The sequence below is a fragment of the Kogia breviceps genome, chromosome 13 (genome assembly GCF_026419965.1).
Source record: "Kogia breviceps isolate mKogBre1 chromosome 13, mKogBre1 haplotype 1, whole genome shotgun sequence".
NCBI classification, from domain to species: domain Eukaryota; kingdom Metazoa; phylum Chordata; class Mammalia; order Artiodactyla; family Physeteridae; genus Kogia; species Kogia breviceps.
In genome coordinates, this window is record NC_081322.1 from 77,702,424 (window position 1) to 77,728,747 (window position 26,324).

The 26,324-nt window shown below is 39.1% G+C and overlaps 1 protein-coding gene across 3 annotated transcripts in view; it reads left to right on the forward strand.

Moving 5' to 3' along the window:
- ESR1 (estrogen receptor 1) overlaps window positions 1-26,324 on the forward strand; it is a 290,300-nt gene that overhangs the window by 33,327 nt on the left and 230,649 nt on the right. The gene's annotated exons all lie outside the window — the stretch shown is intronic.

The window sequence follows — 26,324 nt, forward strand, 5'->3', positions numbered from 1 at the left end:
ATATTGTTGCCATATTGTCTACATAGTTTATACTGGGAGAAACAATCATTTTTACTACCTAAAATATCTATGCTAAAGATCCTTTGACAAAAACAGAGCTCTGACAGCAGTTTAAACTATCTGGATTAACCTTTTGTTTTAATACTGGACCATTTTTCGCTGTTCTTACTCCTTTATTTTTTCAGCTTAAACAAAGTTTAGTATATAAATACTAAGAATATTTCTGATGGAGTTTTTGTGTGATTCCCGCTATGGAAATTGAGACTGAAGTAACTTGTTGAAAACCAGAGTCTACTAAATTAGTAGGTAGTGATTGCAGACACTTTTGAATAGAGAATGAATCACTATTCTCATGGACTTTTTGCTGTAACTCTTTGCTGCCCTGATGTGGGGTGAAAGCTGGGGGATGATACACACTATTTATTTTTCCTTTCATTGCCAGTGGATGGAGTTTTTTAAAGGCTATTCATATCTTAATAGAGTAGCATGTGAGGTCAGCTTGGTCCATTTTAAAAGTACTTTTTTTTGACAACTATTACTTTCAACATCTTTTAGAAATCTATTTTAAGACTGTGACTTTTTATTAGAATTTTAATAAAATTTATAATATTATATGATAGTGGATTTTTGTATATAGATACATACCAACACAGATTATTTAATTTTACTAGCAGATATTAATACTATCTTAATTTAGAAAAATGATATTTGTATTTTGGTTTAAGTTAGTATAAGCCCTTAAAGGTCTTTTGACAGCCATCTTCATTTGTGATTCTTCTTTTCATTTAATTTTATATAATCTAAGATACCATTATTTTTATCAAGCATTTAATCTGGTATGGAAAAATCACGTGACAGAGGTAGATTTAGTGGGTAGGTTCAACTACAAACTTGGACAAGTCATTTATCTGAGACTGAGTTCCCACATCTGTAAAAATGATTTAGAGCAGGGGTCAGCAGTTTTTCCGCAAAGGAACAGAGAGTAACTAGTTAGGCTTTGCAGGCCATGCAGTCTCTGTGACAGCTACTCACTCTGGCATTGTGGCCTGCAAGGAGCCATAGGCACTGTGTAAATAAATGGGTGTGTGCCAATAAAACTTTATATACACAAACGGGTAACTGACCAGGACTGGCCTGTGGGCCATAATTTGCTGACTCCCGATTTAATGTATGACAAGAGAATCGATGGTTTCCAAATCTAACGTTTTGTCTTTCATGTTTATTGAGAACTTACTCTCTACCTGTGCTAGATAGTCTGAGGGAAATAAAAATATGTGTAAGAAGTAATCCATAATCCCACAAAATTTAGAATTTGTTTGGGAAATTTATTTGGGGAGGCAAGGGTACACGTTCTCATGATAGGATTAGAGAGTAAGTTAGTATAAAGTGCTGTGCTGTGATACAGATAGGGAAGACAATAGATGAATATGAGAAAAGAAGATATTGTCAGTTATAAATGTAAAAAGACTGAGATTGAAGGTAGAAACTATCTTCCTCCAAGGAACAATGACAGTATTTTCACAAATTATTTTCTTCACGTGTGTTCAGCATTTAGGAGTGTGCTATGTAACACCACATTGAACTTAGTATTGTCTCTAGGCGTTAAGGCATCGGAACAGAAAACACAGGAAAAAAATATTTATAAAAATTAAATGAAGTAAATGTAAGTGTATAAAAAGAAATATTTTTATATTTGGTATGGCTTTATCTTATGGTTGGTATGGCTTTATCTCAAGTTCAAAAAAATGTTTGCTTACTCTTTGATAGTTAAAATATATATCTGATTTCTAACTTGTACGTACAGACTAAATAGTTGGATTTCATTATACTATATAAAGTTATACATATAAACTGCTTACAAATGCAATTTCTATGTGGCTTCAGAAACTTCTTACTTATCATGGTATGAAGACATTTATAGAAGGTTTCTTAAATGAGATGACTACTGAGTCCAAAGTTCTGCAGGAAGCCTGGAAACAAGGCAGAGTTATTAACTTTTAAAGATAGAGAGGGACCTTAAAAATTGTAAAGTTCACTAATTTATTAATTTGTTCATTGAATGCCTCTACTAAGCAAAGCACTGTGTGAGGTCCTGGAGATACAATTACAGTAAAGACATAGTCCTTACCCCCATAGCGCTTAAAGGTAGTAGGAGAGATGGACAAATAAACCAGCAATTAAATTACAGTGTGATAAGTACCAAGATGAGGGTGAGTGCAGATTTTACAGGAGTCCAAACTTCACTTATTCCTGGTGGGGCTTGAGTCAGGCTCTCAGAGAAAGTTTCCTGATTTAACATTGTCTGGAGAATTTTGCAAGTGAGCAAAATGAAAAAGGGCAGGTTGAGTGTTCAATCATATGAACATGGGACTGAGTATGCGGGTAAAGACCAGGAGGTAAGACAGAGTTTGCGGAGTTCTGTGAATAAAAATTAACAAAATTAACACACCATCCAAGACATTCCTGGGCCATATACTTCTCCTTAGACTGTGTAAAAACAAAGTAATTTATTTCCTTTGACTTCCATGGCATTTCCATCTATTTGATTTGTTTGTGTACAGAAAAGGAAAACAGCAGAGCAATAGAGCCTTTCTCACCATAGTCTTGATAGCTTGGAACTAAAAGGTTTTACTGAACTTCTGTGACTCTTTATAAATCACGCTGCCCCTCAAACCTATTTAAGGACAGTGAAGGGTCTGACATGCTGCAGGTAGAAAGTTCTGGAGATGCTGTAGCTCTTCCTGTTTTTCTTGTTGCTTAAGAAGAGAGCTAGAAGTGAGTATCCATCAGATTACTCTAGTGCTCTAAGTGTTTAGTTGAAGAGGTAAAGTATTTGACTTGAAAGCATACAAATTTTTATCCCCTACCTAGTGTATGAACTTGATTACTCAAGAAATTGAATAATGGCCTCCAGTTGAACATACTTTTTTTTTTTTTTAAGTGAAGTCAAGGACACGATTTAAGGGAGATGGGTGAAATTGGATATTCTGTGAATTTATTAATCATTGTAGGTAGAGGAGCAGTGTTCCTTAAGATGTGTTGTAGGCAGAGACTCTTGGATGAGTTACATAAGCAGATTTGGTTATAGGTTCAGCAGCCAAGTACTACCTTTGAAAATTATTCCAAGGAAACAGGACTTCCATGGAGCTCGCTGCTTGGTCATAATATTACAGATAAATATTATAAAGATCATATTGTGGTCTTATAAATGGTCATGAGGCACAGTGGAGGCTCAAACCTATCTATACACCCCTAGCTGCACTGCCACTTTATATTTACTTTCTAAGGCATCTATGGAAGATGCTTAACAGATATGGCCCAGGCCCATGTTGACTTAAAGGTTAGCTAAGGCCAGAAGGACATGGTATTAGGGTGGAGTCTAGTTATGGTTCAGCACAGTGGGGGTCTTAGGTCCGACAAGGATAACTGATGTCCTTACCCACCAGGCCCTAGAAAGCTTCAGGGTGAGAGTCCAGCACCCTGGATAGCTCCTTCAACAGCTGCCAGGGGTAAGCAGAGACTGACTTTCTAAAGAACCTCAGGCCCGTTCAGCTGGTCTGTGAAAAGAGACCTTAGTTCTTTTGTGTTTAGGAATTCACTCTTGTTTGCCCAAGATGGGTTAGTTTTTATGCTAAGTTTCCCATTTCCAGTTGCCTTCTGTCTTGACCTATGCGCCCCTGTCTAGAAAAGGCCAGAGGATGGGGTAGAAGTGGAGGCTGCTCTCTCATTACGAAACTGTCTTATCTCTGGAGTCCTTTCAGAGATACATCTCAGAGTTGATCCTGGCAGTACATGCACCCCAAAATACTAAGTCTTTTGTCTCCACATTTCCCAACTTGCTCCTCTGCAGTCTAGTCTCCAAGTGACAGCAGGAGAGGTCTTTTAGATACCTTAATCAGGTCATATGGTCTTAAACTTAAACTCTCACTGCACTTAAAGTCCAGATTCCTTTCTATGCCTTAAAATACTCTGCATGGTCGTATCCCTGCTTCCTTCTCTCCCCATCACTGTAATCCAGCCACGATGGCCATCTTTCTCTTCTCCCAACACACGTCACACATTCCTTTCTCAGGACCTTAGTATATACGGTTCCCTTTTTACCTTTGCTTGCAACACCCAGCTCTTTACTTGGCTGGCTTCTCGTTGTTCAGTCTCTGTACACAACCACATTCTCTGAGAAGTCTCCCCTGATCACCCCACCAAAAATAACCCTACAAACCTTTGCTTCTAGTTTTTTTTTTTAGTACGTTTCTTATTTTCCTTTAAGGCCCTTAAACCCTTAATGAACTTTTAAATTTATTCATTTGGTTGATTATTATCTGTCTGCAACAGGTGCCACCTTCAAACAGTCCTGCCCAAACTTGGATGGTAGCTCAGTGAGAGCTGATTTCTGGTTTGGTCTGCCCTGTTTGTTGCTATAACTTCCATGTCTTCAGTCATGTGGGCACACGTCTGTTAAATGATAGAACATGGCAAGAAGTCAAAAGAATAGTAGATAAAACCTGCTGGAGGACTTCAGAGAACGGAGTTATTTCATCAGGTAAGGCTAGCAAGAGAAGTGTTAATGCAAGTGATATATTTGATATAGGCCTGGAAAGAATTGGAGGATTTTCATAGGCATTAAGAAGTTTGGAGAAGAATTCCAGAAATGTGAAATGGCATAAACCAAGAAATGCACAGTGGAAATTGGGTAAATCAACTGTGAAAGAACAGAGGGCTTGCTGTCTTCTCTCTGCCTCTTTATTTTCCCTCTTCGTCTCTCTACACGCAGGCATTCCGCGGAGTTTGCAACCTCTGTTCCTTTCACCTTCTCGTCCTTTTCTCCACCCAGTTTCCTAAGCAAAGTCATACATATCTGTTATGGGTTGAATTGTGTCCCCTCTCAAAAGATATGATGAAGTCCTAATCTCCCGGTACCTCAGAATGTCACCTTATTTGGAAATAGGGTTGTTGCAGATATAATTAGTTAAGATGAGGTCATACTAGAGTATGGTGACTAATGTTCTTATTGCAAGAGGAAATTTGGACAGAGAGACAGGGAGGATAATGCCATGAGATGATGGAAAGAGATATTGAAGTGATGCATCTACAAGCCAAGGAAAAGCAAGGATTGCTGGCAAACACGAGAAGGCAAGTAATTCTTCCCTACAGGTTTCAGAGGGAGCATGGCTTTGCTGACACCTTGATTTCAGACTTTTAGCCTCCAGAACTGTGAGGCAATACTTTATGTTGTTTTAAGTTACTCATTTATGGTACTTTGTTATGGTAGCCCTAGGGAACTGTATTTAAGACCTACAGTATAACAGCTATATAAATATCTTCCTACCAGCCCTGCTTCTTAGTGATGCCTACATATCCCTGACACTAGCCACTCCTCCTAACTACTTTTATATCGGTTCCCTCACCATTCCCTCAGGCATCTACACTTTAAAGCTTGGAGTTAGTTATCCTCATCTTTTCACTTTGCGGTCCTTCCCTGTCATGGTTCCCATTAGAACTGTTGTGTGATCCTGTTGGGTCTATCTCTTTAATGTCTATCCATCCAATTCCCACTACTTAGAGTTTGCCCCATTAACTTTCACCAGGATCGTTGCAGTAATTTAATTTTTCCTTTTTCCTTCTTCATTTAAGTCACTTCCTTCATTTGTTTTCCCTGTTCCAAACCTGTCTGCACACTGACAGTCTATTAACATTAGCAAATCACTAATCATAACAATACTTTGCACAGAATTCTTTAATGACTTCTGGGGCCCATGGAATAATCCTTAGACAACCAAGCATTCAAGGATTTCCCCAGTCATGTCCTAGCCTATCTTTCTGGTTCTCTTAAAGTCATCGTTTCTACTTCTGAGGCAGACCCTCTAGACTGGACGACATACTGTTATTCAAACATGACCATCCCATTTCTTTGCTAGGAATTTCTTTCCGGATTTACCTGTAAAATTTCTTCTTGTCCTAGTCAAAGTGATCGTCATCAAACCTCTGATGTTAATGCAGAAGTCCTCTTTCTTCTTGGCACTCCGTATTACAATCAGCACTTTGTATCTGTGGGTTCAACTAAACCCCGATTAAAAATATTAACAAAAATTCCAGAAAGTTCCAAAAAGCAAAACTTGAATTTTCCTTGTGCCAGCCAACTATTTACATTGTATTTACAACTATTTGCATTTACATTATATTAGGTATTGTGAATAATCTAGAGATGATTTAAAGTATACTGGAGGATGTGTGTAGGTTATATGCAAATGCTGTGGTGATTTTATATAAGGCACTTGAACTGCCACATATTTTGGTATCTGAGGGGGATCCTGTAACCAATCCCCTGAGGATACTGAGGGATGACTGTACTTTGTTCCCATTGCCTAGGATTGCAGGTACAGGCATACCTTGTTTTATTGCCCTTTGATTTATTGCTTTTTGCAAATACTGCGTGTTTTACAAATTGAAGGTTTGCGGCAACCCTACCTCGAACATCTATTGGCACCATTTTTCCAACAGCATTTGCTCACTTCATGTCTCTGTATCCCATTTGGGTAATTCTCACAATATTTCAAACTTTTTCATTATTACTGTGTTTGTTATGGTGATCTGTGATCAGTGATCTTTGATGGTACTATTGTAATTGTTTTGGGGCATCATGAACTGCACCCATATATGATGGTGAATTTAATTGATAAATGTTGTGTTCTGACTGCTCCACTGATGAGCTGTCCCCTAGTCTCTGTCCTTCTCCTTGGACCTCCCTATTCCCTGAGACACAACAATATTAAACTTAGGCCAGTTAATAACCCTACAGTAGCCTCTGATTATTCAAGTCGAAGGAAAAGTCAATCGATGTAGCAAACTTCATTGTTGTCTGATATTAAGAAATTGTCACTTTGAGCAACCACCACCCTGATCAGTTATCAGCCATCAACATTGAGGCAAGACCCTCCACCAGCAAAAGGATTACTCGCTGAAGGCTCAGATGACGGTTAGCATTTTTTAGCAATACAGTATTTTAAAATTAAGGCAGGTACATTTTCAAGATGTAATGCTGTTGCGCACAATAGATGACAGTATAGTATAAACATCACTTTTATATGCATTGGGAAACCAAAAAATTCGTGTGACTCTTTTTATTGTGATATTCACTTTATTGCAGTGATCTGGAACCCAACCCTCAAAATCTCTGAGGTCTGCTTGTATTTGTGTATGTGTGTCTTTCTCTTACTGACTGTGAGTCTCCCAAAGGCAAGGCCCAAATCAAGGCTTCATATTACAGGAGTGACTCAATGAATAAATACAGGAATGAAAGGATGGTTAGGATCAGTTTGCTTCAAGTAACACAAAGCCATTACATTTTTTCGGTCATGGGAGAGATATGACAAAGCAGTCTTTAATTAAGATTAATCTGCCAGAGGCATTTAGGAGAGACCAGAGAAGGGAATGACTAAAAGCACGAGGATGAATTTGGCTGATATTCACATACCTTAGACATACTAAAAATCTGAACTTTGGTATTTGTGAAATGGGAAAAAGGAATAGAATGAAGGATATTATAATGAAAGAATCTACATTGTTTTAAGATGATTCAATATGAAATAGCTGGAAAAGAAGGAAGTTAAAGAGGTTCAAAAACAGAGGGAAAATGCTAGTGTCATCACTTGAACTGGGAAAATCAAGAGGAAGGCCAAATAGATAGGGGTAGAGTAAGTTAAATTCCAGACGTACTGAGTTTGACATGATAGCTGGACATTCAGATAGAATTATCCAGCAGCTACAGAAACAGAGGCAGCACTCTGCAGACAGTCCAGCAGTGGGAATTGGAATCAATTTCCTCAATTAATTTTAAAGAAACTTGATGAAATGAATGGTTTAACTACTTCCTGGAGGTTGTCCGTTATTAATAATGAAGAAGTAACTCCAGAAACATCCTCTTGATTCTCATGATAATATGAGTTTCCTGTACCTTACCAAAACCTTGTAAGAAGCACTCTCATTATTAAATGTGTGTGTTCAAGGCCCTTCTAAACAGGAAAATCACAAATTAGCCCAATAGGGCCAAATGCTGCTCTCCAGGATCTTACAATTTGAGAACATGCTGGTACCAACACATTAGCTGTACAAATAGTAAATGGCAGGAACAAATCTTAAGCATTTTTATGTTGTTCAGATAAAAAGCAAGCTTCCCCCCCCTAATTATTAATACTATGGGAGTCCAGAGACATCTTTTCTAACCCAGAAAGATGCAAATTGTGCAACAGAGAAATAAGACAATTGGGGCCAAAGGGCAGAAGAGTTTTAGTGCGTATACATATGAGCTATCATGTAATTTTCAAATGAAAGCATTTATAATGAAACTTTTTAAAAGAAAAGTCTTACCTCCAGCTATTGGTAAACTTGCCAGATGTTTGGCTCCTGGTTGTCAACGGAGAAAAAAGAAAGGCACAACCCTAAAATTTAAGATTTGAAAACCTCCTTTCGTGTAAGAGTGCCATCCCTATTACCGATTTTAAGTGCTAGCTACTCTTTAACGCTACAGTATGAAAATTAGAGGTGTGTGCACACGTGAATGCATGGATTTGAAGACTGGCTCAGAAAAGCAAAATCAAAGTCTTTCTACCTGTGAAATGACAGTGGCTCTTCTTTTTTAATTCTTCAGCCAAATAATCTTTATCCTGGAGATCCTTAAGACAAAATACATCTGACAAATAAAATCAGTATAGAGCCCCTATTTCTTGGCAGCTCTTGTGGACACAGCTGAAGCTTTTAGAGGTCTTTAAAAACCATGGCAACAAATGCCTTTGAAGGGTAAGCGAAGGTTCCAAATGTTTTTAATCGCTGGTGTTTTTATGCTCCCACTTCAAGCATTCTTTTTCATTTTTTTGTCCATCTGATTGAAATTAAATTTCCAATTTCCCTACTAAATGGCTCTGTCCTGGTCATGGCATTGACTATTTCCATTAAAGTAGTAGACTTTGTGCCCATATACAGTGGTTAAGCTTATCAACAATTCCATTAGAAAGCCTTGTTTATGAGTGACATTAATTTCACACAAAAATTATAGATAGCCTTTAACAGGCACATTTTCAAAGGGCATTAACTAGCCCTCAAAATTATGTGCTAACACTGTTCTTATAAAACCTACCCATGGCAGCCCATGGCCTAATCCTGCCTAAATTTCCCTTTCCTTCATAGAAAGCTGCCATTGGTACCGTTAAAATGCTGTTTCCTTTTAGATCCTTTCAGAGAGAATGGGCTGATTCTCTGATACTCATTCAGAGAAAAATATGCTTTGAGATGTAGGCTGATCATTTCTGAACTATCTATTATACTTTGCTATTTCAGAACTGTGCATACAGGTTATACTACAACCTGCTTGCCTGGCTTTTTGACTGAAAAATAACAGCACTCAAGAAAAAACTGTTTCATAGATCTGCCATCCACTCTGTAAACTTTTTTCTTGGAATTTTGTTAATTCTCTGCTCGTGTATCTTAGCGCAGATTTAATGTTTTTAAAGAAAAGTAGTGCTTTACTTGAGAAACAGAATATAGTGGGGGAAATATTTCTGTCATTTTCCTCACATTTTCGTCTTCCTTTAGCTGAAATAAAAGAGAGATTTCATTTTTTCAGTTGCTAAGAAATAAAGGAACAAAGAAGTAAACAATTTAATTATTAAATTATAATTTCTCTCTGCCATAGGTACTATTCTATTTTCTTTGATTTAGGGTTCATGGATTTTAAATTTTATCCAGGTGAACATCATCTTTATCCAATCCATTTGGCAGTTTCAAAATCATGTATCAGGGAGTATGGAGTGAATAAGTAAAGAAATTCCTAAATCATCCCCCAGGGGTGAGTGGCTAGATTACATTTATTAATATACATTTTTTGTGGGATTCAAATCTGAGCACAGTGATTTAAAAGAATCCTGCACACACTTTACTATATTTCATTAAGTGATGCACACAATATTTTCCTTATACACCAGAGAAGATAAATTATAGTTCTTCAGATAATTGAAATTCATAATTGTTTTGTGCCTTTGACATTTCAGAGTTCCTAATGAGAGATTTCATTTGAAAATTATGTAAAAGTACACTTACCACTACTACTAACCAGTGACGTGATGGTAGATTGTAGTCACCTTGGAGATGGTTTTCGCCTTTATTTTGTTTTTCTGACTGCTAGCATGTTGATCACTCTTCCTGCTACACAAGTGCCTGCAGACCAGCCCCATCTCTGCCCTCTCGACTGACCTCCTCGTGTGCAGTTCCTCATACTGGCCTCTGTTCTTATCAAGTTAATTTGGGGGGTGTCTTCACCAACCCCTTCACCAACTCCCAGAGGGAGTTTCCCTCTGCCTGTGTTATCTGGTACATGCCATTCTCTCCCCTCTCACCACTCAACCTGATTCCTACAAAGTGTTGTCTTTCACCAGACCCAATTCTTGCTTTTCCTTATTGTACTTTTCTTAGCTCATGTCTTCTTAGCCTACAGACCTCCCTGCTCAAGTTCCTCACAGCCTCTCTACCCAAGAAGGCTAACTCTTCGAGCTCAGAGACTTAGAACAAGATTTTTTTATGCAACAGATATTCCTTGAATGACCATTTTATTTTAGCCCTGGGAGAAATGCAAAAATATAAAACCCATAGACTGTGAGATCCAATGAAGAATTCAGCTTGTACAAAAATGGAAAGATTGTAATAATACACACTAAACCATAGAAGCATTAAGCTCAGCACTACAGGAGATGCCTCAAAGCAGTATAAAGGAACAAAGGGATATCTCAGAAGACAAGGTTATGAGTTGAGAGGAGGGAGTGGGCACAGAGCACTGGAGTAAACTTGAAGACATCATGGTGTTTAAATTGATACTCTGTTCAGAGGACCAGGTAGAGAGTTCTACTTCATTATAAGTGCCCCGTGATTTATTGCTGTGATCTCATGGGTCACTTCTGCATGTTTAATACTGTAGAACATTATATATTTTAGGGGAGTATGGGTTTTTTATTTTTTTTGAAGTTTACCTTAGTTTATTTTTTAAAATTTTTATTGAAATGTTGATTTACAATGTTGTGTTAGATTCAGGTGTACAGCAAAGCGATTCAGTTTCATAAATATATATGAAACCCATATATATGGGTTTATTATTTGTAACATATTTTAAAAACATATTCAATGTGTGTATATGGACCGCTTTTATTAGCAGTAAGTCTATCATGTATTCAGAAGTTGATATCACTTTACTTATTTCCAGGATAATGTGCTATTTCAGTTTACTTTTGAAGTTTGACATGAGAGTGATGTTAATAAAAATCTGAAGATGTTCCTCTGAAGTAATATATAATGTAGCTATTATGGAGGTAAATGTATTTGATATTTGATGTGGAAGAAAACAACTGGTCCCAAGCTAAAATGTATTTAAGTAGGCTTAGCTTAGACTCCATAATTTTTATGTTTGCAACTTTCTTGACTTTTTCCCCTGGTTTTAATTTTATGAGATATTTATGAAACGGTGTTCTAAAAAATGGCTAGAGACTTTCACTTCTAAGCTTTGACATAAACTTCCGTATAATGTGAACCACTGGTAGACGATAAACTTAGATACATCCTTTAATTTTTAAAATTGTGGCAGGAAACCTGATCTCAGAGAGGGAAAAAAAAATAATTTGGTCAGCTTTAATCAATTTTGTAAAGGGCATTTGGAGCATTTCAATTCCTCTCTCCTCCATTCTTTCTGTATGATACTTCATCCTAATGTTGGTACTGTTGAGGCAGTTGGTGTAAAGGCATAAGATGACAGCAATACGTGAATTTAGATCCCAGAAATGGGCTTTTTTTTTTTTTTTTCTCTACCACTTGTTCTGGCTGTGTTCCTTCCTGACTTTTTGTAAATCCACGTAAGGACCAGGAGGGGCAAGGTAGGTGCTGGTTCAACTCCAGGGCTGAGGTATCCTGCTCTTTTTTCTTACTTTTGTATCTCCTTCCTGAACTAAGTGAGGCCACCAGAGTCACAATCCTGATTTTGGATCCATTTTCCTAGAAATACAAGTACTGTTAAGGGTCCTGTGGACCATGTATTACTCATTAAATGCTTCCTAGAGAGACGCTTTTTCTGAATACAAGACAGGAGAAAATCTTTGAGTCAAAAGTTTCTTGTAAACAGTTCCTTGTGTGTGTGTGTGTGTTGTATGTATTAACATACATATGCACATATACATAGGTACATACATAAATACACATATTCACATACACTCATATATAGAGAGGGAAAGAACTATGTACAGACTTTGGAAATAGGTACTGCAATATATTAACAGTGACTATCTCTGAGTTATAGGATTATGACTAAATTTTAATCTTTTTGCTAGTCTGCATTTTAATTTTTCTAATAAGTATCTTTACTGGTGTAATAAAAAATTATTTTAAAGATCCATGTTGTAATTGATTTATTTCACACTAGTATTTACTTTACTTTTTCCTCAGTAGAGAAAGATTGTCGTGTATTTAGCAAGTCTTCATACCTGAGTTTCAAAACATCTTTATTCTCCCTTTGCAAGAGGACACATTTGCACTGAAGTAACAGCTTTCATGTTATTATTCATGGGCCCAGGTGACATTGCATCAGGTGGACATGAGGTAGCTAAGGCCAAGAAAATAGTATTCCTTATGCGTTGTTGAGAAGCTATAGCAGAGGAGGTGAAAGGCCTTGTGTCAATGATACCTAAGGAATCTAAGTCTTTAGAGTAGCTGGCCTGACCAGCAAGGATGAAATATTTCAGTCATGCAGCCAAACAGTGATTGTTTACCCTAATCATACATCCCAGAGAGGAAGAGCCAGCCTTTTGGGAGGGCCTTGGGTGTTAACAGTTGTGGATGGCAGTTGCATGCTAATAGAACTGAAACCCTGTTGAAATGAGGAATTGCAATCCGGATGTCCAGAAATGGCAGCTCTCAACTTCCTTTTCATATTTCTCGAGTCCCACAGCATGAAAAAGTCTTTATATTTCCAAAGGATGTTCCCAATCAATCAAAGACTTAAAATTTAGTCATTCAAGAGGACTAGTGTTAGTCAGAGTTTCCCCCCCCCCTTTTTTTTTTTTTTGGTGGTACGTGGGCCTCTCACTGCTGTGGCCTCTCCCTTTGTGGAGCGCAGGCTCCGCGGCCATGGCTCACGGGCCCAGCCGCTCCACGGCATGTGGGATCTTCCCGGACCGGGGCATGAACCCGTGTCCCCTGCATCGGCAGGCGGATTCTCAACCACTGCGCCACCAGGGAAGCCCGAGTTTCCCCCCTTTGATTTGAATATGGTGGGACAGCCACTGAAATTCACAAAGCTTTGCGTTAGAATGAGGCTTTTTTCCCCTTGGTGTCTTAACCTGTTGGCTAAGGTACTAGACTCTGCATTACTCCAGCATTTCCCAGACCTTTCAAGAAAAAGGATTAAAAGGGGAAAGGGGATAAAATTTAAGGACTGATTGAGAAAACACATCCTGACAGTGAACTTTCATGAAAGGAGTGGTGCTTTCAAATGCATCTGTATCTTATGTTTGTCACGAGGGTTCCACACAGTCGAAGAGCGTACTGCGCGTATGGATGACATACGTGAGTTGGTCACTCTGGAGACAGTGCTTGATCCTCACGTCGACTGTCTGCCCTTTGCCATAACTCCTTGTGCCAATGGCGTTGTGACTGATGACATGTACTTTAGCAGTTCATTCTACTCCCACTTCTTCATGTAGAAATTTTGTACTTTTCATTCTGAAAGTGGTTGGATAAAGGGTAGGAAAGTCATCTTGAAGCAGCTGGAAAAATTGAAAGCAAAGAGTTATCTTTGGCTGTAATGGACTAACCACTGTAATGGTTCTATTCTTTTGTTTATCACGAAAAGTAAATTTCTACCTTTAAGAAGGCCTTGGGCTAGGAAACTAAGTACTCAGTGACAAGGATCAGACGCTCTGGGCTTCTCGAATAAACTGTCTGATGTGCCAGGGAGTTCCGGGCTCTGCGTTGGTGGCTCCTGGCTACCCCAGGGGGTGGAGGACGTCTTCTCTGTGCTAATGTGCCCCTGAGGTGAGCTGTTTCTTCTTGCCTCGGGGCAAGCACTCTAGAGTATTTTGTTGCATGAACTCTAGAGATGTGAAAAGCGTGTCTTAGTGATTTTCTTTTTAGAGATAATGAAATTTTCTCACTTGACCGTCATAATGCCGGAGCTCCTTTATCCAAATTAATTTTAGTTTTCAAGGCCGTTCCATTTTTTAAAACTCCCTTCATTTTTACCTCTTTAAGAAGGTAGCTCTTTGAAATGTTACTAGTACTATCACTACCACTACTACTACTACTACTACTACTACTACTACTACTACTACTACTACTACTACTACTACACTACTACTACTACTACCACTGTACTACTCTTAGTAGATTCGTCCTTTTAGTGCTTTTGCCCTGGAGTAGTTTGCCTGCATGTGGTGAAACATGGAGTCAAGAAACCATTGGAGGGCTTCCCTGGTGGCGCAGTGGTTGAGAATCCGCCTGCCGATGCAGGGGACGCGGGTTCGTGCCCCGGTCCGGGAAGATCCCACATGCCGCGGAGCAGCTGGGCCCGTGAGCCATGGCCACTGCGCCTGCGCGTCCGGAGCCTGTGCTCCGCAACGGGAGACGCCACGGCAGTGAGAGGCCCGCGTACCGCAAAAAAAAAAAAAAAAAAAAAAGAAAGAAACCATTGGAATAGACAAGGTGAGAGGTAAAACTGGATAGAACTGGGGACAAATAGAGGAGCACAGGACGCGCAGCCTGGCAGCTGATGGGGGCCCTGCCTCACCACGTGGAAAGGCTGCTTTGCCGAAGGAGAGGCAGCAGCTGATCTGGAGGTAGAACTGGCAACGATTCATAGCAGATTGGATTTTGAGGAGGAGAAAGGGAATGACTCTGGGATGTTGTCAGGTTGACTGGAAAAACACTGAGGCTAATGCTCGCAATTTTTTAAAATGATGCCTTTGGACCGACGAGCACCTGGGAGTTGAATGTGAGATGAGTTCTGGCCTACCATCCCACCTCTTGATCCATTTCTCTCTGTTGTTAGTATCATATCTGTGAATTGGTATCTTACTTTCAATTGCTTCGTTTTTTTCCTAAGGAGTTTAGCTTTGTATTTTCAGTAGAAACGAGACCACACTCATACCTCGTATGGTACCGTCCTGCTTTGGACTCCCCTTTTGCTTAAAGCCCTAACTGGGTTAGGGATTGCTGTGATTTATCATTCATGGTCTGAAATCATTTAACTACTTAATAGTGCATTTGAAATGAAGGGACTAGAAATTAAAGAATGAATCATTTATCAAGACACAACAGGTCACATTGATTTATTTCTGCACGACTTTAGTAGAAACTTGTTCCTTCAAAATCGGCTTTGTTTCAGTTACCAATTAAGTGGGGGTGATCTGTTACTAAAAAGGCCTATGTGTCAGGTTACAGTAGCATTCTTCGAAGAAAATCTTTACAGGAGCAGTGGTCATGGGGGTATCTGCTTGGTACCTGACAATATGGCAGTAGATCAAGAAGGGTCAGAAAAACAAGGCTTTTAGTATGGAATTAGAGGCAAACAATTTTAAAATTAAACTTGTTGGATATGTAACTTATTGGAATAGACTTTATTTTATGGTTGGTTGAGTCTAAATGGCCCATTTTAAATCGTTCTATGTCCCGATAGTGACACCAAAGAATATAATCTCTGTGAGAGCAATCCCAAACCGTGGGCTCTGCTTCCAAACTGAGCAAGCATCTTGCAGTAAATTAGAAAAAAAAATTCACAATAATCTTTATAATTGTTGCTTGAAAATGAGAATTTGGAATGGCACCAAATTGTTAATCAGTAGAAAGAATAGATTTCAAAAAGGTAATTATACCAGATTTAACGCTTCTTGAAATATTATATATTCTGTTAAATAAAGTGTAGTTCTTCCCTGTTCTCAGTGAACATAATTCAGGTAGCTTGAATCAGGGATCGGAGTATACAGATTGGCTTCATAGTTCGGGGCTTACTGACTATAGATGACTTTCGTCCTTTTCCGTCTTGGGCAGGAGAGGCAGCCACGTTCACTTTAAAGCCCAGAAGTGAATTATTAGTTGAGCTTAGCCCTTTTCAGAGGCATGTTGTGACTTTCCTACATTCTTGGACAGTTAGACTGCAATTCTCTGTTGTTTCAAAAGGTGTTTGAATGTATTTTATTAAGAGGTTCGAATAAATAGCTATTTTTCTTACATTTTTGCTTTCTTTTTCAAGCCTAAGAATAGTTTCCAGCTCTGACAGTTAGCCTTATGCCAACTGAAGTGAATTTTTGGATAGGATGAAGTGTTTCGGATGATTTACACTTGATTGCATAAATGTAGCCTAGCAAGTTATATAATGTGAAGAGAATTACTTAAGGGTAAAAAAAGGATTGTTTAACTATTAAGAAATGATAGGTTATTACAGATTGGTTTGAAGGTCTTGTCATTTACGTGCTGTCCCTAAAAAGCTGAGCTCTTCTGGTCTGGAGATTGAGTTTCTAAAAATAATGATGGTTAAGACTTCCCTGGTGGCACAGTGGTTAAGAATCCGCCTGCCAACGCAGGGGACATGGATTTGATTTCTGGCCCCGGAAGATCCCACATGCTGTGGAGCACCTAAACCCGTGCACCACAACTATTGAGCCCGTGCGCCGCAACTACTGAAGCTTGTGCGCTCTACGACCCAGGTGCTGCAACTACTGAAGCCTGCGTGCCTAGAGCCTGTGCTCCGCAGCAAGAGAAGCCACTGCAGTGAGAAGCCTATGCACCACCATGAAGAAGTAAACCTTTAAAAAAATAGTAATAATGATGGTTAGTGTTTAATAAGTACCTGCCCTGCACCAGGCTTTACGTTAGGGTTTCATATGCATCATCTCATTTAATCCTCCACAAAATTCTCGGAAGTCAGCACTAAAATTGCTCTTATTTACAGATGAGGAAACCGAGGTGGATAAAAAACAAAACCAGTATTGAACCCAGCTAGTTGGACTGCAGAACCCATTGCGTTGTATTAACCACTGTGTTCTTTGGCATCTCCCAAGGGAAGGAATGCTTCTAAAAGGGACACTGGAAGTGAGGACTGCCACCTGACCATAGTTGGCTCCTTGTCCCACTAAGATGACAGGCAAGAAACGGTCCGTACAGAGTTGGCTGGGGTTAGTCTTGTTGCCAGGGGAAAACGGGGCTGTTACTATCCACTGAGCAGAATCCGGGCCACCCACTGTGCCTACTTATACCCTATTGGCACAGGATAAAAGTGCATGATGACTCCACCCTCTCTATGGGGAGGGGACCAAGACCCTTCACGGATAAAGGTTTGCGTCAGCAGAAATCAAGGGATGCCAGGCCCAGCGGGGGCAGCCGGAGAGTCACATACTCAACATGGCTTCAAGACAGGAGCATCTGCCTGTGTTTTGGGCACCTGCTACTCATTCTCTGAGGACCGAAAAATGCAGCTCACACTTAACCTCTTCCCCATTCTTTATAAAAGAAGTGTGGTGTTTTCTTTTGCTTAGTGAAATTCTGGTGGTTAAACTTATTGCTTGGCCCATGGGTTGCTGAGCAGAGAGAAGTAACCACTGGATGGGAACGGCAGCAGAACCAGAAAAGAAATGAAGACTGTTAACGCTGGGCTAGTGTTGGTTTGAAATTTTAAAAATATTTTTTCTTTTTTTTTTTGCGGTACACGGGCCTCTCACTGTCGCGGCCTCTCCCGTTGCGGAGCACAGGCTCCGGACGCACAGGTTCAGCGGCCATGGCTCACGGGCCCAGCCGCTCCGCGGCACGTGGGATCTTCCCGGACCGGGGCACGAACCCGCGTCCCCTGCATCGGCAGGCGGACTCTCAACCACTGCGCCACCAGGGAAGCCCTAAAATATATTTTCTTTTTTGATTATTAAAAAACAATGAATTCACAAATACACATGCTTAAATGTTAAACAGTACAAAACAGTATATGATGAAAAGTTAAGGTCTTTCTCTGCTCCCATTCAAAAATCCATACTTCCTTTCTTGATAGGTAAACACTATATTAAGTTTCTTCCAAAAATTACATAAATATACGTACACATACTTATTATACACACATATGCATATTTTGGTAACATAAGTGGTATCATACTCTACACATTATTTTGTGCCTAGTTTCTTTCACTGAATAATGTATAGTGGAGATTTTTCCATATTAGTACATACAAGTCTCATTTTATTTTACTGGCTGTATATTAGTCCATAGTAACACCTTCTGTTGGCACACAGTTTTATGGTTGACTGAGTGTTTGCATATATTATCTTTCTGGGCCTCATGGTAGCCACTAGGGAAGGTATCAAAAGGCCCAGAGGGGTTGCCTTATTCACCCAGGATGGCCTGGGACTCAAATAGAAGTTCAGTGCTCCTGGCACTGTGGTGTTCCCTAAATATGCCTGTTTTCCTTCCACTTAGTGCCACGACCACCAGTGGAGGTCAGTTCTTGGCAGTAGCAAAAAAAAAAAAAAAAAAAATCATCAACCTGGAACCCCAGGAAGCCAGGTGAAAAGGAAATGTGTACTTCAGGAAAGTGAGAAAAGAGAATAATCATAGTTTAGAACTAGTATGGGCCCTAGTGATCAACAGATTTCATCCCTTTCCCTGTACAGATGAGGAGCTGGGGCCAAGACATCACAAAGCTTGTTCAGACCATACAGCTATGCCATTTTATTTTCTGAGGCTAGTTCTGGAGAGGGGAGGGAAAGGAGGCTCTAGATTTTCCCAGACTCTCTCGTTCTCATCAACTACAATGGGGTGTGGACTGCATATAGACCTTTGAGAAATGAGAAAACTTTCCAAGCACGGTGAAGTGGCTTGTCTGAGAGAATGCTCCCTCCGGGGCTGTATGACCACGTAGACTTGAGCTGTCTGGATGCCCAGACAGCGTCGATTTTAATACCACTTCTGCTTTCCACTCGTTCATTTACTGAGCGTCTGATATTCGCACAGCTCTTTGCCGGGCTGCAGGGCTCATGCAGCTTAGGACCATAAAATACAAGAGATTATCTGTGCTATTTTGGATTTAAATTTACCATGCAAATAGGTACAATTAAGTACACAACGATTCTCTTTATGCGTAGGTTTTGTTTTCTTTTATCCAACAACCATCTTGTAAAGATTCACTTGCAACACAGTGAATGAAAACCGGTATCCATTTCTTTCTACTCGTTGGGAGAAATTGTTATTCAGGCTGAGAAAGGAGACTGCTAGTTCTTTCTAAGTTTGACAGATTGTCTTCTGGTTTATTTCCACATATTTGAAGTGGACTTCAGTTTAAGAAAATGACTGAACTCAGCTGTTAAAACATGCTAGAAGAGACCTGACCGTGGAATCAGAAGCTCCTGCCTCTTCGTTTATCTTTACCCGGATGTTTGAGAGGCGCTTCACCTGGGGCGTTAGTTTTGGAGGCCTCCTGAAGGTGGATGAAACCCCTTATTTAGCAGTTTGATGGTCCAATGCCTACAAGGGAACCTTCAGGTGTGGCGGCTTGAAGGACATTCATATTCCACACCACATCGAATCTTAGTACTAATAGTCTTTCCGTTTTCTCCTTAAAGCAGCACACTGACCCGGAGGTGGCAGGGTGGGACGATGCACTTATCGGCGGTTCTAGGCGTCCGGGACTTGAAGCGCAGCTCTGCTTAGGCTCTGAGTTTTACGCTCTTTGCTCTGATCGCTTGTCCACGTTCCTCTTCTTTGCTCTTCAGCTTGGGACAAGAACCGTTTGAAATTGTTTCTACTGTCTTCGGCCACCACTGTTTGGACTTTAAATGAACACAAGAAGGAAGAAAGCTTGAAGAAAAGCTCTGGAAACAATTGAACAGAGCAAAGGAGAGGGGTCTTGAGGTGAACAGAACGCAGACTGGCCATTGCTCCGATGGTCACGCTGGTCCCCTCTTTGTCAGATGCTTATCAGTTGTTCCAGGGAAGCAATTTCAGAAAGTCCTTTTCTGGGCTGTGGAACAGCACTTGCGTATGTGTTGAGCCCTACGAGGCGTATGGGAAGCGGTTCATGCTCTCTGGGGTTTGACAGTGAGCTGGTGGTTACTGATTTCATTATGTTTTCCTGTATCGCAGCTGTTGGTTTGATCCTGTGCCGCGGCCTTAAAACAATTGTGGTTTTGCACATGGCGAGCAAGGCCAAGCAAGGAGAGGGATCGTGTTGTTACCCTGGCCAAGAGCTTTAGCAGACGGGGGTCTGACGGGGGCAAGTAGACAGAAGAGTTCCCCTTTACTTCATTTAGAAAAAGACACTTTCCAGGACAAGTATCTTTCCTAGAATTCCTTTAAAGTTTTTTTTTTCTTTCCTTTAAAAATAGACTGAGGTATAAATAATACTTTTATTAAAAAATACTTTCATTAAAATATAAAAGTAAAATGTCATTTGTAGGTGGTTGCTGTCACTGAGAAGATACACTAGAACTGATTAGCTGTAGAAATATAATTTGGGGGTGCATCATGAAGGTATACTGCTTTTATTTGCATGCCATTACATACAGATGTGGTTGTGAAATCGTTCAAATCATGGCACACTGAATGTCCTCACTGGATTTTTAGGAATGTGTTCACTGAGACAGCCAAATTCGGTTTCATTTTGTTTGGCTCGTTTCATTGGCTGTAAATCAGAGAATATTCACTTTAATATCTGAGTCAAACTTTGGTTCTAAACATAACACTGCAGTTGTTCTTTCACAAAAGGTACATTTTTTATTTACTTCCTCAATACCTGATTTCTACTTTCTCTTTTTTCTTTATTTTATGCTGGAGCGTGCTGAAAGGTTTTCTGGAAAGATTTTTGTATAATATATGTTGTAACCTACGGATGAATGTATTTCATGTGATTAAGCTCTCGTAACTTTAACTGTGGAAGTATTAGGAATCACAGGTTTTCTTTAATTTCCTCGCTGCTTCTGAAATGCCCTCCCAAAGGTATAATACAGTGATTACATTAGGGAATTCCATTTTTATTACAGTATCAATTGTAACATATTTAGGCATTCTGGTTCAGTAGTTCTCGAGTTCTTTCCATTTCACCAACCCTACTGTGTTGTTACTGGGGGAACCAGGACTTGTGAATGACACAGACCTGGATTTCAGTCATGGCTCCTCCAGCTACCAGCCAAGTGGCCTTCAGTAAGTTACTCAGTCTTTTGAAGTCTCAGCTTCTGCTTCTATAACATGGGAATTGCAGTACCCTACCTCCTCAGTTATGATGGTAAGACGAGATAAAGGGCTGAAGTCACTTAGCACAGTGCCTGGTGCATGGGGAGAACATTCTAACACCATACACAGAAATAAACTCAAAATGGATTAAAGACCTAAATGTAAGACCGGATACTATAAAACTCTTAGAGGAGAATATAGACAGAACACTCTTGGACATAAAACACAGCAATATGTTTTTGGATCTACCTCCTAGAGTAATGAAAGTAAAACCAAAAATAAACAAATGGGACCTAATGAAACTTAAAAGCTTTGTACAGCAAAGGAAACCAAACAAACAAAAAGAAAAGACAGCCCACAGAATGGGAGAAAATGTTTGCAAATGATGCGACTGACAAGGGATTAATCTCCAAAATATGCAAACAGCTCATGTAGCTCAATATCAAAAAAAGAAACAACCAAATCAAAAAATGGGCAGGAGATCTAAATAGACATTTCTCCAAAGAAGACATACAGGTGGCCAAAAAATACATGAAAGGATGCTTAACATTGCTAATTATTAGAGACATGCAAATCAGAACTACAATGAGGTATCACCTCACACCTGTCAGAATGGCCATCACCAAAAAGTCCACAAACAATAAACGCTGGAGAGTGTATGGAGAAAAAGGAACCCTCCTACACTGTTGGTGGGAATATAAATAAGTTGGTAGAGACACTATGGAGAATAGTATGGAGGTTCCTTAAAAAACTAAAAATAGAGCTACCATATGATCCAGCAATCCCACTCCTGGGCATATATCTGGAGAAAACCATAATTCAAAAAGATACATGCACCCCAATGTTAGTTGCAGCACTATTTATAATAGCCAAGACATGGAAACAACCTAAATGTCCATCAACAGATGAATGGATAAAGAAGATGCGGTGCATATATATAATGGAATATTACTCAGCCATAAAAAAGAATGAAATAATGCCATTTGCAGGAACATGGATGGCCTTAGAGATTATCATACTAAGCGAAGTAAGTCAGACAGAGAAAGACAAATATCATATGATATCACTTATATGTGGAATTTTAAAAAATGGTACAAATGAACTTATTTATAAAAGAGAAACAGACTCACAGACTTAGAAAACAAAATTATGGTTACCAAAGGGGAAAGAAGAGGGGGGAGAGATAAATTAGGAGCTTGGGATTAACATATACTCACTACTATATATAAAACAGGTAATCAACCAGGAACTACTGTATAGCACAGGGAACTCTACTTAGTATTCTGTAATAAACTATATGGGAAAAGATTCTGAAAAAGAATAGATATTTGTATATGTATAACTGAATCACTTTGCTGTACACCAGAAACTAACACAATGTTGTTAAACAACTATATAAAATAAAACTTTAAAAAAAGAATTTCATTCCTTTTTAAGGTTGAATAAAATTCCATTCTATATATAGTAATCCCCCCTTACCTGCAGTTTTGCTTTCCTTGGTTTCAGTTACCTGTGGTCAACTGTGGTCTGAAAATATTAAATGGAAGTTTCCAGAAATAAACAATTCCTAAGTTTTAAATTGTATGCAATTCTCAGTAACGAGATGAAATCTTTTGTCATTCAGCTTTGTCCTGCTCCGTGATGTGAATCATCCCTTTATCCACTGTAACCCACCGTTAGTCACTTAGAAGTCATCTGGTGTATCAGATCGACTGTTGAGGTATCGCGGTGCTTGTAACTCTTCAAGTAACTCTTATTGTTCCTAATGATGGCACCAAAGTGCGAGAGTAGAGTTGCTAGCAATTCAGATATTCTCTTACTGTGCCTAATTTATAAATTAAACTTTATCACATGTATGCATGTGTAGGAAAAGACATGGTATATATATATATATCTGTACTGTCTGTGGTTCAGGCATCCACTGGGGTTCTCGGAACAAACCCCCTGCAGATGGTGGAGGGACTACTGTATATACCACATTTTGTTTATCCATTTATCTATCAATGGACATTTGGGTTGTTTCCACCTGTTGGCTATAGTGAATAATGCTGCTGTGAACATGGGTGTACAAATATCTGTTTGAGTCTGCTTTCAGTTCTTCGGGGCATATACCCAGAAGTAGAATTTCTGAATCATATGATCTCCAACTTCATTTTGACTTGCCTCCCAAGCTTCAGTAGTGCATTTACAATAACTTGCTTAGTAGTTGGTTCTTGGTGTGCTCCTGAAATCTCAAATGCAACCTGTTTAAAATTGTTCTGTACCTCTTTTTCCCACTGGCCTCCCAAGTCAGATCCTCCTTGATTAGAACAGTTTTCAAGACACCCTGGCACAAACCACCAGAATCTTTAACTTCTTCCTCCTCTACTGTAGCCCTAAGAATTTGGCAAAGCCATTTCAAACTTCTTCACATCTTCTCTCTGCCTCATCTACTTTACTACTAGAGGTGATCTTAGTGCATATTTTGGTATGAGTTTTTCCGTGGCATAACTTTGAATACTTTAGGATTCTTCACTTTTTAATGAAAATTGCACACTCCCATTTTCATTAAAAAAACCCTTTTGAACTCTCATTTCTACAACAGATTCCCTGCCATCTTCTTTTTCCTTTTGCCAGCGGGGCCCCACGGCCTCACCGTTTGGACTGGTTCTTCAGCGCTAGCCAGCAACTCCCATAACACGTCTTTCCTTTGGTCACAGTCAATGAATGTATGGGCACTGCTAAGATCAAGCAGCACTCACGAGTCAGGGTTGGAGTAGCCGGAGATAATGCAGGAAGTCAATATTTTCCTTGGAGTGTAAGGGAGGACTGTACTTCTGTTCCTTTGTACAATCGTGTCCAGGGGAGTTGGACCATTCATTTCATCCCTGTCCTCTAAGTCAAATGTTATTGACAAAAGAATTCAATATCGGTTTGGCCTTGCACAGTATTTTTCTTTCAGGTAGTTAAATAGAAGACGGTAACGTTGGTCTTATTAATTCCTCACTTTTTACTTTCTCATGCATGAGCTTTCTAAGAAGTAGAACACTCAGTGGTCAACCCGTTGCAGAGAATTTTACCATTGTTGCCTCTGGAAAGTAGATACAGTTCCTGAGTGAAGGTCTTGTCCTTTGGGGAAGTTGAGCCTTCCATATATGAATAAGAGTTCAATCTCTGGAGTAAGGGAGCCCTTGCTTCAAAACCCAGCTCTGCCACGTGCTTGCTGTGTGGTTTTGAGCAGGCTTTATAACTTTTATCATAGGTTTACGTCTGTAAAATGGAGATAAATATAATCCCTTCCTCATAGAGTTGCTGGGGAATTCAATGAAATAATCCGTGTATAACACACTGCCCAGCACATCATGGTCAGTACCCAAATGGGTCAGTTTTCTTTGAAGCAAGAATGTTTGGTCATATGATCTCATGCACAAGTGTGAAATGAACAAGCTGAGGAGGGACTGTAGCTGGAAGCCCCCACTCAGGTTGGGAGGGTTGCTTGTTTATATTGCAGTGCTTGAAAATTCATGAGCAAACCCTTATTTTCCCAATGCTAAGGCTCAAAACTATGTTTTGACATGTTTTCTGTACCTTAACACCACAAGAAAAGTCTAATTTTTCACCGATAAAACAAAAAGTTAGAGGTTTCCTCTTGGTCAAATATGTATACGATCCTGTGATTCCATATCAAATTTGAAACTGTATTTAACACTCTATAAATGCATATTGATTCTTAGAAGGAGAAAGAAATACTGATTTTTGACATCTTATTTGGCACCTTAAACAATTTGTGTATGGCTCTTGGATACTTCAGATTCTAATTTCAATGAGCCTCTAATGAAAAGGTAACCAAGCTTTATAGATGCTAGCTAAATTTATGGATTAATCAGGTATAAAAGAATGGGACTTTGAAAATGAAATACTCTTTTGTTGAAACCATACAATGAGACTTTCAGATAAGACTAGCTAAAGTTGACCCCCCCCCCTTTTTTTTTTTTTTTTGGATTTGTGGTTGCTTAAACACTGGAGAGTTAATTTATCTTTAATTTGAGAATTCATTTTCATTTCCAGGCCTTAAAAATATGAACAGTTAGCTAACTACTCATATTTTGATAAAAATGCTAAGTGCTTATTCCTTACCATGCTTGGCTTTTTGCCTGACCTCATCAGTCTTCTTGATTTTAATTCATTTTTCCCCCAGAGAACTGTGTATACTTTTACTGAGCTCATTTATAAAAAAATCATAAAATCAGAGTTGATGTCATATAATTTGAAGTGTTTCTGGTTATGACTTAAATCTGTGTGTGTGCTTCCTTCAAACTTTGAAATGTGTCAGTGATAGAAATAGTTGGAAAGCACAGTTCAAGTACAACTTCTGAATCCACAAGTTAGAAAGTAGTAAAAAAGGAAGAAAAAAAACCCTACACTACATACCTATCACAGAACTGTTATTGAGGCAAGTTGATGCTCAGATTTATGTAATATTATTGAAGCAAATATTTTAAATATCTTTAACTATTAAGACGAGCAGTACACATTGTATTTTAGCTTCAGTTACTGAAGGGTCCATATAGTTTATATGTAGGAAACCCTTCGATTAAGATGTGCCTCCTTCCCTACTAATACTTTGATGCTGTTAATAATTCATTTATAAGAATTTAAATTTTTTATAGGAAGTAATAAAAGGGACCCATTATTTTCACAGCTAAATCTGTTTCTTGGTGATGGCAGTGAGAGGGGTGAGATGAGAGGAAGAAATTGTTAATCACCTTGTAGAACTGAACTTCAGAAAAGTCATAAAGTAGAAGTTCCAAAAAAGTTAAAACACTCCTAAAAGAAATCACTATTAGTAAAAGGAACCATATTAACATGCATACATAACCAAAATGTTAGAGGGAAAAAAAAAATTCGTGAAAACATTTCTATAAAGAACAAGCTTTGAAATAATTAGAACGTGTTGATTTTTATTTGGGGGCAGTCATCAAATACACTCATCTTAGAAAACCAGCAAGGCGTCCGAATAGAAATAGTGGTGGAGATCATTCCTGGGTAACCCAAGCTCTCACCTCTCACTTCCTGACCTGCCACATCTGTGAAGACCTGCTCCTTTATGCTAATGTCT